Source organism: Anabrus simplex, chromosome 7 (genome assembly GCF_040414725.1).
Source record: "Anabrus simplex isolate iqAnaSimp1 chromosome 7, ASM4041472v1, whole genome shotgun sequence".
In the NCBI taxonomy this organism is placed as follows: domain Eukaryota; kingdom Metazoa; phylum Arthropoda; class Insecta; order Orthoptera; family Tettigoniidae; genus Anabrus; species Anabrus simplex.
In genome coordinates this window covers 136,203,189-136,216,563 of record NC_090271.1, presented here as the reverse complement: position 1 = coordinate 136,216,563, position 13,375 = coordinate 136,203,189, and positions in this window count along the sequence as shown.

Genomic DNA, 13,375 nt, shown 5'->3' with positions numbered 1-13,375 from the left:
TCCTTCCAGAAACATCACAATCGGAATGCGGTCAGAAGCAGAAATTGGTACTCTTACAATATTAATCCCGGTACTACACGTGCTGTCTATACATCATCGACCTTACAAGTGATGTTGTATGACTGACTGGTACGATAAATGCCTCCTATCGGACAAAAATATGGAACCTAATCTGGGTATAGCTTCACTATATATCTCAGACATTGGTTTTCATCGCATACTGTAAAGCTGTTCGAGGTACCGTGACATATAACGTGTGAAATCTTATATGCAATACTTTTGAGCATTATATTATCAGAGCAATGTGGGGGAAAAGAAATCTAAGAAAAGTGAAAACGGAGAACATGTAGGTTAGTAGTATGCATATATACGAGAAGACATCCTAACAATGGCGGCGCGTGGATAAAGCGTCTGGGGGTTCACTGCTGTCGAAAATAACGCGTTGAGATTTATTGTTACTTGATATTTACATAGATGTAAAATAGTGACATTACTTGATTAGAAACGCGACTTTCCTTTGAAGGGACACGGCTACAGCTCAAAGAAGTTACCATATCAATGATATGAAAGACAGAGAATATGAGGTGCAGTTACTTAAAGCTGATCCAATTTCCTCTGATTTTGGAGACGTTGCTTGCGTACAAATAACTTCTTCAAGAACGTGTTAGGCAGACTGCTGTTGTTTATGTATTGGCGTATTTTTCGGCTTACTTATCATAAAATACGCTTTATTAATGAAAAGCCCTAAGGGCTATCAACTTGGGAGCGTGAGTTGGTGGCCACGGGGCCCTTAGCTGAGTCCTGGCATTGCTTCCACGTACTTGCACCAGGCTTCTCACTTTTATCTATCCTGTCCGACCTTCCTTGGTCAACTCTTGTTCTTTTCCGACCCCGACGGTATTAGAGCACTCGAGGCCTAGGGAGTCTTTCATTTTCACGCCTTCGTGGCCTTTGTCTATCTTTGGCCGACACCTTCATTTTTGAAGTGTAGGATCCCTTTCATTTGTTCTCTATGTTTAGTGTTATATAGAGGAGGGTTGCCTAGTTGTACTTCCTCTTAAAACAATAATCGGGCCGATGACCTTAGATGTTAGGCCTCTTTAAACAACAAACATCATCATCATCATCATCATCATCATCATCATCATCATCATCATCTTCATCATCATCATCATCATCATCATCATCAAAACAATAATCACCATTACTACTTACTAATGAAACGTTTCATTAATTACATAAACTTAGGCTACGTTCGCCTATTGATGCTATACTAAACGCAGTTATCAAAATGTTCTGGCTCATTGCGGTTAATTATATCAGAATTGCAAAATCGTCAAATTAAAACCCCTCCAAAACCTACCGCATACGGCAAACTTTCACCTCGCGCTCTGACGGTGCTTCGGCTAATTTCGGAACTGCTCGATGTAACTCGTGTCTATCGCTGGTCCAGTTGCCAGCGATTCCTGGGCCTTTTTCCCTGCTCCTCACAGCCCCTCGCCTTGTGCACCCTTCTTACGTCTCACGGCCCCGCTCCCACAGTCCTGAAATTGAACCTCTTCGCTCGCTGGTTCCGAAGAGCAACAGAGTGTTATGTCAAAAATACCCATCCGCGCGTGGATATACAGAGCTTATTAAAGGAATAGGCTGTAATAAAACATTTTACATATACTTGTCTATTTCTAGGGGGTTCACTGAACCATTGAACATATAGAACGCATCCTAGACAACTTCATAAAGTTAACTTGGAGGATATACATTAACTTGAAAGTCTGCGTGTGTCTAATTATTACCAATTGTTGACGTGGTAATTTCCATACTTAGCATGTGCATGACAATATTTTTTGCCCACCCCTTCAGTCGTTCCCCAGATTCTGAGACACGTAAGCGGACTTGCCTCTTCCTGACAGCGGCTTGTCGTGACGTACTCGCTTCCTTGCTCTCTGTGGCCCTTTACATTTTACTGTTGTTTTGTATTATTGCTCATCTTGATTTGACCCCTTCCTTGCGATATAAAAGAATGCATAGTACCGGATTCCGATATTGTAGGCCTTCACATCTAGTTTCCTTTTGACTGTGATATTAAGGCATTCAGTGTAAGGGAAATCCTTCGTTCTTATTTCATTACGTTCCTTCACGACATTTTTTCATTTCCATAGTCAGCTTTACAATTTTCCTGCTGTAGTTAGCTGTAGTCGACGGAAAAATCATATAGCATGCGCAAAGATATCTTAAATCCCCAGCTGCTTTCCGCCTATGCTGTTTTATGTTTTTATGCAGCAGTAATCCCATCTATCGGAGATTCGCGGCAGCAATAGAGAAAAAAACCACATCACAACAATGGACAATATAATGTTATTGTTGATCAGTTTTATGAGCTTTCTATATTGTAGGCCTTCACATTTAGTTCCTTCCGACTCTTTGATATTAGGGCATCTAATGTAAAGAAAGTCGTTCCTTCCTTCATCCCTCCCTCTTCTCATATTCTTCAAGCGACCGTTCCTTTACGTTTTCTTTCATTTTTTATAATCATCTTCACATTTTCCTTGACAATATGGACTGATAACCACGTGGTTTTAAACTTTAATACAATCATGACAAAAACCATCGCCAGTTAACACGATTGCACTATATTTCCATGTTAGCAATGTTCGGCGTTGCAATGGACTAAGTAACGAAAGTTTAAATACATGAATTCTATTATCATAGTCGTTACGGTAAGGCTGTATGACATAAATAATCAGAATTTGTATTCTCCATAACATTAGTTACGTAATACTTATCGATAGAACTAATTACGGTTTCCCATTTTCACACCAGGCAAATGCTGGGGCTGTACCTTAATTTAGGCCACGGCCGCTTCCTTCCAACTCCTAGGCCATTCCTATCCCATCGTCGCCATAAGACCTATCTGTGTCGGTGCGACGTTAAAGCCCCTAGAAAAAAAAAGAACTAATTACATACGGTAGGTATTTAAAAATTACATTTTAGGCTCCTTCCGCTAAATACAATTTCATCCATCGTGAATAAAATGAATTATAGCCTATAGCATAGTGCCTTATTCCCCGACTCTATATACCGATTTTCATTAAATTCTGTTCACCAATTTTCTCGTGGTTCGGCGTTGCTATGGACTTAGTAACAAAAATCGAAATTCATTATCATACCCTGTACGGAAAAAATGTATATGACATATATGATCGGAAATTTAATTCTATATAACTTCCTTAATGTCTTATTTATCAATAGGACCACTAATAACATAGATATTTGAGAATTACATTTTAGGACTTCCCCTAAACTACCATTTTACTCAGCGTCAATAAAATTATTTATAGCCAAATTGTACTGTAGAGCCTCATTCCCCGACTTTACATACCGATTTTCACTAAATTCTCTTCAGCTATTTTTTCATGATGCGAGTACATACATACATACATACATACTGTGGACGTGGCCGATACAGAAATTCCATTCGTTTTAAATTCTGAGCAATTTACAGGCAAAACTCTTTATTTTATATATATAGATACGTTCAATATGGATTTATGGCACGTGTGAGTAAATTATTTTTGTAGCACTTTGTTAGTATTTTTTATTACAAACAACTTATTGCATGTATTCTTTTTATTCTTATCTTCCTCTTGACCATATGCCAGTCTGTTAGGGTTGACACTTCGTTTGGATTTGGACCCGTTTTATGGCTGGATTCCCTTCCTGAATTCAACCCTATGTGGAAGAATCTATTCATTATTGTGTTGTTTCTCTGGTGGCTGGTAAAGTAGTGTGTTATGTGCAGATGAAGAGAAGTGTATGAAGAAAAGCAGATAAACCCAGGCCCCGAGCCAGAGGAATGAACCGTAAGTAGTTAAAATCCCTGACCCGGTAGGGATCGAACCTGGCCCTCTAAATTGAAGTCCATTACGCTACCATTCAATCAAAGGAGCTGGACAACTAACTGCATATTATTTTAGTAACGTTTACTATTAATGAATACTCTCTCCCCATCTTCTGGTCGTCCGTGATTGGGGGAGATGAACATTCATTCATTCATTCATTCATTCATTCATTCATTCATTCATTCATTCATTATATTTAATGTCATATAACGTGAACAGAACTTTTCTTTAGTAGAAGACGCTTAGTATGACGTAGATGAAGACTTTGGCAGGTCTCTTCTGTGGTGAAATTCTTGGTAGTAGGATGGCAAATTAGAAGACTGTCAGTCACCGTAATATAAGAGGCCTCTAGAGCATATCTCATTACCAAGGAGAAGAAAAAGTTAGCTGGCGGGAACAAAGTAATGTTCATAAGAAGTTTTACTTCAATAAACGTATATGGCAAACTCACACTTTCCTCATTTCTTACGACATCGTCTACTTATTTAGTTCAGCTCACTATGGAACAGTTTTTGTCGCAAAATTAGTTTCAACTCCTTCGGACTACGAACACGACTTGTTAGGCAGATAGTTGTAGTGCGTTCATGAAAAGTGTATTCAGCAATGCACTTAAGTTCCCCGAACATCTCAGATCACAGGAAGTGGGACAAGGATTAGTTAATTGAATCTTTAATCTTTAATTCACCATCATGTTCGTGATAGATGTATAAAGGTTATCTTTCCACAGCTCTTTAATCATACGAGGTGTTATGAATACAAAGGATGAACTCAACTACCGGAAGTTTTGAGGGAATTACTTCATGCACGTGAAATTAAGAAAAGGCTTACAAATTTTATGTAATTTTTTCAGATAAAAATATTAACTTAGAAAACGTACAGCAGAATCATATCCTAATTCTTTACATTTTTAAATATTTTCAAGACTGAAAAATTAAACAGATTAGAGAGCTAACCAAGCCATTTTCTATTAAAAATAATCAATTTATGTTGCACATTCATAGGCAATCATGCCGTCGTCAATACCAGGTGTATGCATAATCTTTTGCCGGGTTTTGTAAAGAAAATTCGTATAATTTTTAAGGGAAATTCATTTTTGTTTGTTCAAAATATTGGCCATCGGCTTCTACACACTTCGCCCATCTTTCAGGTAAGAAAATCTGGTTGTAATGTGCGGTAAACCATTCGTCGAACCATTTTCCAACTTCCTCGAAATTGCTGAAGGGCTGCTCTGCGAGTGCGTGTCCCATTGATGCGAAGAGGTGACAGATGGCACCAGGTCGGGGCAGTACGGCGGGTGCGGAAGGATGTCCCATTCAAGCGATTTCAAGGTGTCTTTCACTGGTTGTGCTATGAAAGATGGCCCATTCCCATCGTATTTCGATCAATGCGTGATTTAACACTCCAGTGGTCGCGCGGATCACAATAGTGATCCAGCCGTTTAATTTTTTTTGGTATGACTGTTGACCTTGAGCATCTGTGCACCTTCCTCGCGCCCCATCTCCTCTCTGATAACGCAGTAGTCTGCTAAACTTGACCGATGGTTGTTGCGTTATAAAGCAATTTATTCTTGTGGAACAACTGTGATCCCTGCGACCACTAGCGTGACTCATTTTGACTTTGTTTTCTTATTACGGTGTCTAATCTCAGTTCGTATGCATATATCTACTCCGTTTTATGTGTTTATATTAAATATTGGTGTATACAGTTAGTACAAAATGGATGACTAGAGAATATAAAGCGATGGCTGAATGAACCAGACAGTGAGGTACCTCAAAAACATTATGGAGGGAGTAAGTGAGACAAATCACAATGTCCGGTAATTTTTCAGGTATTTTTATAAATGCATGCAAATTGTATTATATTGTACAGAAAATAAAGTTCTTTTCACAATTCATAATCGTATTCATTAAATAAATAGCATAGAGTAGCCTTATATCACAAAGAAAGTACGGATCACAATTGTGATCCGCGCGACAACTGACGTGACTTTTCTTCGCGCGACTACCGGATTGTTAAATTAATCGTCTATTGGCGATTTCGTTGTGCATTGACGGTTTCGCCAGCCTTCAAGAGTTCATAATACACAATACCGCCCCGGTCCCACCAGACACAAAACATGGTCTTCATGCCTGGAGCGTGTTCACCATATGTTTCTATCAGCAAACGATGACTTTCGACAGCCTTTTTTCCGTTGATTAAATAAGAAAAGCAATGCGTGCCGCGAATGTTATTTTTCAGGCACAAACGTCGACATGATCACTGAACTATACAACACAGACGCTAGTGTTGGCGGACTCAACATGTGTGTGTTGGTAGGTCAGAAGAACAAACTGACGTATGTGTCAAATTCACACGCTGCGTTCTGTTCGCTGGCGCCATCTCTTAGTGAAACTGGAAAATACTTTATGCATACACTTGGTATTATCATTATTTTATTACCTTTGTTGGGGCGCCGATGATATCGGCAAGAAAGGGACGGACGGCAATAACTCACGCATGCCCTTTAGTTTAGGAGGAAGCATAACTTTTGAACAATCGTACAGTTCTCCTACTTGTTTTCATTTGGAAGGCAGAATTTTTCAGAGTCATAATTTTGACCTTTCCTTTTCAAAATTTAACTGGTGTTCTTTATTTCAAATTATATTCGTTCGCCGATGGGAAAGGGTTGGATGCGCTCGAAAACGCAGAAACGCTTACGTAAACATGGAGAAAATCTGTTGAGTTCACCCTTCCTACGTGAAGCCTCATCGCTCAAAATATTTCCTCAGTTTTTGAATCTATTATAGTTAATTCGCATTTCTGTGTGATGAACAGTTTTAAACTAATATATAAAGACACACGCATTTTTTGAAGAAAAGAAAAGCAACATTTATTAATAGTTACACTGCGTTCTTGACAAATACTACTAACTTCCCTTCAATTGGAAATATCGGTTTAAAATCAACAGAACACTGTCTCAGGGATAAATTTGGCATAAAAGAACTGCTACTCCTGACGACTGCTCGGAGATAGATGTAAACAAAACACCATATTTGTGGCAGAGACATGTCTGAGAGCGTTGTTTATTTGTTAATGTTACAATGATGTGAAGTAAACCTCTGCCAGGTGAAAAGGAGAGAAGTATTACTACTTACAATCAGTTAGGCCTCTCCAGTCGTCAAATTTCTAAGGAACTGGGACGTTCAAGTCTGGCCAAACACTATGGAAGGAAAGAAATGTTTCTGTTTGTGTAAAGCTAATGATGAGGAATATGTCTTTCAATAAATGACACTCAATGCTATATCAAGGAGAATTGCAACCCTCCGTCAAAGGAACTTAACCTGTAGTCGCAGAATCTTTGGCAACCAAGACCTACGGTAACCAACATCAACATCACTATCGTCACTCATTTTCCCTTTGCGAAAAGCTAATCGTGAATATATCTTTCAATAAATGAAACTCAGTGTTATGTCAAGGAGAACTGGAACTCTTCGTCAAATGAACTTGCAGCCGCAGCATATTTGGTGACCAAGGCAACGACTGACGGTACACTTCCTATTTCAACACACACTATTTATACAAGTCCACAGCCGCAGCATCTTTGGCGACCAAGGCCTACAGTAACGACTAATGTGACGTCACTTCTGCCACACATTTTGTCGCGTTACGTTACACACATTTTCGGATGATCTCCAGCCATAAGACATATACGTAAATTATGTTCGGAAAAGAAAACTACAACAGTACAATTAAGTGGATTCGTAAAACAAAGACAAGAACATGCATTCTTCTGAAATTGTGGCTGGTTTGATGTTACCAGTCACTGCTAGACGTGTAAGACAAATTGCGGAAAATGGCAAAAATCATTACGTTCACGAATCGACTTACTATACCACCTATAAACATTTTCCATAAGAAGATTAGAACGGCTTTTTCTGAAGAATACGTGTCTTGGACTTGAATAGAGGGGAAGAGATAGGCGAGAAAGTTTTATGTATTACCGTTTTACGAACAGGAAGTTCGAATGGGCAATAATTTTGCGGGTGGAGGCGTCATGATCTGAGCAGGGCTGCACACTAAGAAGAACTGCGATACTTAGTTCGAGATACTAGAGTCCAATCTAATTTTTTAGCACGGTGATGCTCCCCTTCGTCCGACTCATTGGCTGAATGGTCAGTGTTGAGACCTTCTGGTCAGAGGGTCCCGATTCAATTCTCGGCCTGGTCGGGGATTTTAATCACATACGATTAAAACATCTGGCTAGGAGACTGGATTTTTGTGTCTGTCCCAACACTTTCCTCTTCATATTCAGACAATATACTACACTACCAACCACCACACAAACACGCAATAGTGATTACATCCCTCCATATAGGATTGGCGTCAGGAAAGGCATCTGGCCGTAATACAGGGCCAAATCCATATGTGTGACACGGTTCGCACCCGCGACCTCACAGATGTGGGAAAAGCGGAATAATAATAATAATAATAATAATAATAATAATAATAATAATAATAATAATAATAATAATAATAATAAGGATGCTCCCCTTCGCATATGTCATTTTGAAGACGTGTCTCACTCAGAAAGTAACATGTATGTGAATGGAGTGATTTAGTTTCCATGGCTGCTTTTTCTTGACCATTCTGAGTGTAGCTTCCTCTATTCCTACAATTTCAAAGTTTTTGGATACTTCCTTACATAGTCTGCGGAATCCTTCCTGACCTGACAACCACTTCAAGAAATTGTGGGATATATTATATAGTCTCGAGAATGCAATACCGCATTGTCGGCCAAACAAAACTCAATTTTCACACCAAGTTCACAAACCCCGGACAAAAATTTAGCTAGATACAATTTAGCCTTCGGAGAAGACATATACAACTTACTCGATTTCGCAGACAGAACTTAAAATTATAAACCTTGAAAATGAAGACAAATCATTAAACATCAACGACCACACACACCTGAAGAATTCCACCTTATTCACGTTACCAAATTAATTCAAATTTCGACAATATTTCACACTATCTTTAGCTCTTAATTAACTGTATAGGAGGTTACTATTGAACCCTTTGTTCCTGGGTTCACTATGACCAGACGAACATCTGGAATATAGGTTAGGTTATATCTATTTGTAAAGGTTATTTCCAAAAGCTATCAAATCCAATTTTACAGTAGGGAGAAAAAACCGTCAGTGTGTAAAATTTCAAATGAAAATGAATTTTAGCACTTTTATTATATTTTGATGTATTACTTATATTTTGATGTATTACTATACAAAGCATTTTTGTTAAAACGTTTGCAGCTTAAGAATTATGCAAGGAAAAAGGATTTATTGGGTACTTTTTAGCACTGAAACTCTAAATACTTCCATCTGAATGGCATCAGTTTCGCTGCACACATCAGAAAACTGATAATATTTATTATTGTATATTTAAATATAAAGTTATTTACAGTGAAGGCACAGATTATGTAAAGCAGTATTATATGAAATCATCGACCACAACTATGTAAAGTAAACGAAGTGTTCTGTTTCTCTTGTACACGTGTCCCGGAAATGGCTCCTCATTGGCTGCATAGATACATTACGTTTTGCCCAATTCATCCCGTGGGATATGGTGCTTCTTGGCATGAGACATGATTTTCATCGCCCTGTTTGGCATGCATTTGTGCCGTTTTGACAATGGCATTTTCTTTCACGTTATGGAGCTTCCTACCAACGTATGTTTTCCATCATGATCTTAAATTTAGAATTTTTAGATTTGGTAGCTTTCACAAATAAGCTTCTAATTTGTACTAAATACTTTGAATCGTATTATTAAACACAAAGTTACACAAACTACGCTTTAATTCGTTACTGTACAATAAGTCATTCCAAAGTCATTCTCATGCAATAATTTTATACTATACGTAAAGGCAGATAGACTGCAACCACATATCACCACTCAACCTGTTGAACATGACCGAGATTACGGATGAATGTATGTTCCAACCAAACTTGGTACACAGATGACTTACTATCTGGAAAAACGCCTGTGAGGGCAAGACACCCGTATCCCCCAGGCGAGGATGAGAAATGTAAATAATAACTGAAAACGACAGATATTAGTGTGGGATCCATAATTTTCGGGGTCGCCAAGAGGAACTGTGACACTCTGGATGCCGTTTAAGTCATAGTTCAGCCTCGGTCGGAATGGAGATTGAGAATGGATGAAAATGAATGTCATATATGACCGAGATTATGGATGTATGACTAAGTATACGGCAAAAATACTGTGGGGGTATGACACCACTAGCAGCCCTAGTGGCGGAGAGTGGAAAGGGGGTGAATTACAAATTAACCCTTTAACCGCCAACGTCCGATTGATCGGACGTTCCGGAAAAAGTACTTTCCAAGTGATTTATTCGTTTTAATAATGTATGATACATGTTTTGAACTAGTTTTGGATTAAATAAGACTATATACAACAAGTTTAGTTGAGGAACTTGCTGCCGAGTGGCTTGGGGGCCAAGCGGCTATTCAGCTCCCGCGGGCGGGTAAACGAACCCCTTACTATTTTACCGAGAAAAAAAAAAAAGAAAGGAACGCAACTGTTCCGTATTCAGAAAGAGTAGTACTAGTCAAGGTGGTAAATGGAAAAAAGACCAGATACATTTGTAAACAGTGTAAGAAGAGTGTACACCCTTTGTGCCTCCCTAAGCACATTTGCTAGAGCACGTCATAAACATGTGTAAATATTAGTAAATAATTTCTTGTATCACATTTTTAAGGCAAAAATGAATTTTTGAGCGTTACGTATGTGTGAAATATACATTAGTAGTATTTTTTTTACTTAAAACGAACAAGGAACTGCAGCATTTGCATAAAATGTAAGATTAGAAAATTTCACGTTAATGTAATAATAATAATAATAAAAATATTGTAACTGTAATATTGTACATAGGGCTCTATCTTTTTATATATTGCATAGGAAACACCACATCTCTAAAATAATGCAGCTTTTGATAGTAAAAATATTTTTTCTTACCGGTTTTTGATCATGAAATAGTTTTTTCAAAGAAAGGAAATATTTATTTGAATTATCACTTCATAAAGTAAAATTTTTTAAAATAAAGGTGCATTAATTCATATCAATAAAATGTCCGAAGCATTACTTTCGAAACAAAAAGAATGCCCATCCAATTTACGTAAATTGAATAGAAGTTATTACGAATAATTTACTGCCAGGTAAAAAGTGCTCATTAGGCCTTGGCGGTATAGGACATGGACACCGCGTATGAGGCTGGCGGTCAAAGGGTTAATAACAAAACGACCCATATTAATATAGAATCCATAGCTGTTGAGGCCCCTGAAATGAATAGCGACACTCCGGGTGTCGTTTCAGGGGCGAAAATGAAACTGTCCAAAATGACCGAGATAATGGATGTATGAGTGTATGTTCCAGCATAGCTCTTGAGCAAACTGGTTACACATATAACTTACTATCTGGAATAAACACTGTGGGGGAATGACATTCCTAGCATCCCTAGGGAAGGGAATGAAATGTAAAAATAATTTAAAAAGACTGATATTTATGTCGACTCCATAGTTTTTAGGGTCGCTGAGATGAACTGTGACACTCCTTATATCCAAGTTCGGCCTTCATCAGTATGGAGGTTCTGAAGTGTTGAAATAATAATAATTTCGTGTGGCTATTTCTAGCCGAGTGCAGCCCTTGTAAGGCAGACCCTCCGATGAGGGTGGGCGTCATCTGCCATGTGTAGGTAACTATGTGTTATTGTGGTGGAGAATAGTGTTAAGTGTGGTGTGTGAGTTGCAGGGATGTTGGGGACAGCACAAACACCCAGCCCCCGGGCTACTGGAATTAACCAATGAAGGTTAAAATTCCCGACCCGGCCGGGAATCGAACCCGGGACCCTCTGAACCGAAGGCCAGTACGCTGACCATTCAGCCAACGAGTCGGACAAGTGTTGAAATAAAAATGTACAAAATAAGAGAAGAGAGAGGAATGTTCATTCCATAGTTTATAGGGTGTGTAGGGTGATCGGTGACAGTCCCAGGATAAGTTGGAGTCGTGTACATAATATCTATAGCGCGACCTGTATATATTGAACCCGTGGAATTATGGGTTCAATATATACAGTTATCATTCATTTTTATTAGTTGCCTGAAAGGATACCTACTTCCCAGACAATTCGGTGTACCGCAAGGAAACAGTTTAACGCGAAATTTAATAATCTCAAACTAAAACTTAAAATTATACACATAACAATATTTATACATCTACGAAAGAGTTCAGAAACTCAGTCAACGTCTCAATACAGAAATCTTCAAAAATTCACTTCAAACAGGTAATACTACTACTAGTGTTAGTAGTAGTAGTATACGTATGTATGTATCTTGAATTTAAATACACAAGAACCTCGTTTATCCGGATGAAGTGGGACCGGAACCGATCCGGATGATCGAAAATCCGGATAATCCGGAAAACTAAAAAACAAGTACAGTACATGTTATACAATCTATTAACATAAGTTGTACAGTAAGTTCATGCCTTTTTCAATTGTACAAAAGAATATAAGAACACTTTTCTTATATTTGTGACTCTGTTTTATGCACTAAAATAATGTGTGAGTTTTTTGTGTTTTACATTTGTATCGCGTCTGCGTGCAGCACGACCACGAAGACGTTTTACTAACAACAGTTCTGCCGATGTGGTTTAAGTCAAGGATTCTAAATAGGCCATCAGTTTTTCCAGCTGCATTGTTGCCTCTCCATGAAACATTGTTTCTTCTGATGGAGCGCCGGTTTCTTTTTATAATTTACTATCAGTGAATTGGTAGTGCGTTGCATTCAGAAGTGCATGGATTCGAATCCCTCCTCGGCCGTCCTGGGAATGGTTTTCCACGGGTTCCCATCCTCAGTTCCAGGCGAATGCCGGGACGGTACCTTTGATAGACCGTGGCCGAATTACTTCCAATTCCTCTCCTTAGCTATCCTTAGCGGAAAAGTTATTCAAGAAGAGTCGACCCCGTAAAAGAAATACTGTAAAAGTAAAAATAAATTTGTATTATTTTCGATCCGGATAAACCGGAGATCCGGATTAATGAAGGCCGGATAAACGAAGTTCTTGTGTACTTGTAAATGTTGTATAAGCATTTTTCTACAAAAATATTTAAAAGTTGATAACTACCAATTTCACAATTACTATGGCTGTATTTCCTTTGTTAGTATTTTGAATGTTTTATGAAGGGTGAATGTAAACTTCGTATATGTAAGTCACTTAGATTTCTTGAATACACTGTATTCTGAAGTTGTGATGATTTTTCATATTCCATAAACTTGTTATGACAGGGTGATGTAAAAAGTTGTTGCGAGCCATCTCATTGAGCGTATTGATCGCTCTTAGCAAATAACACTCGCATATCATTATTGACATTCCTGTCCCACGCTTGAAATCCCTATTCACATCTTTCTGTCTGGCAATGGAAG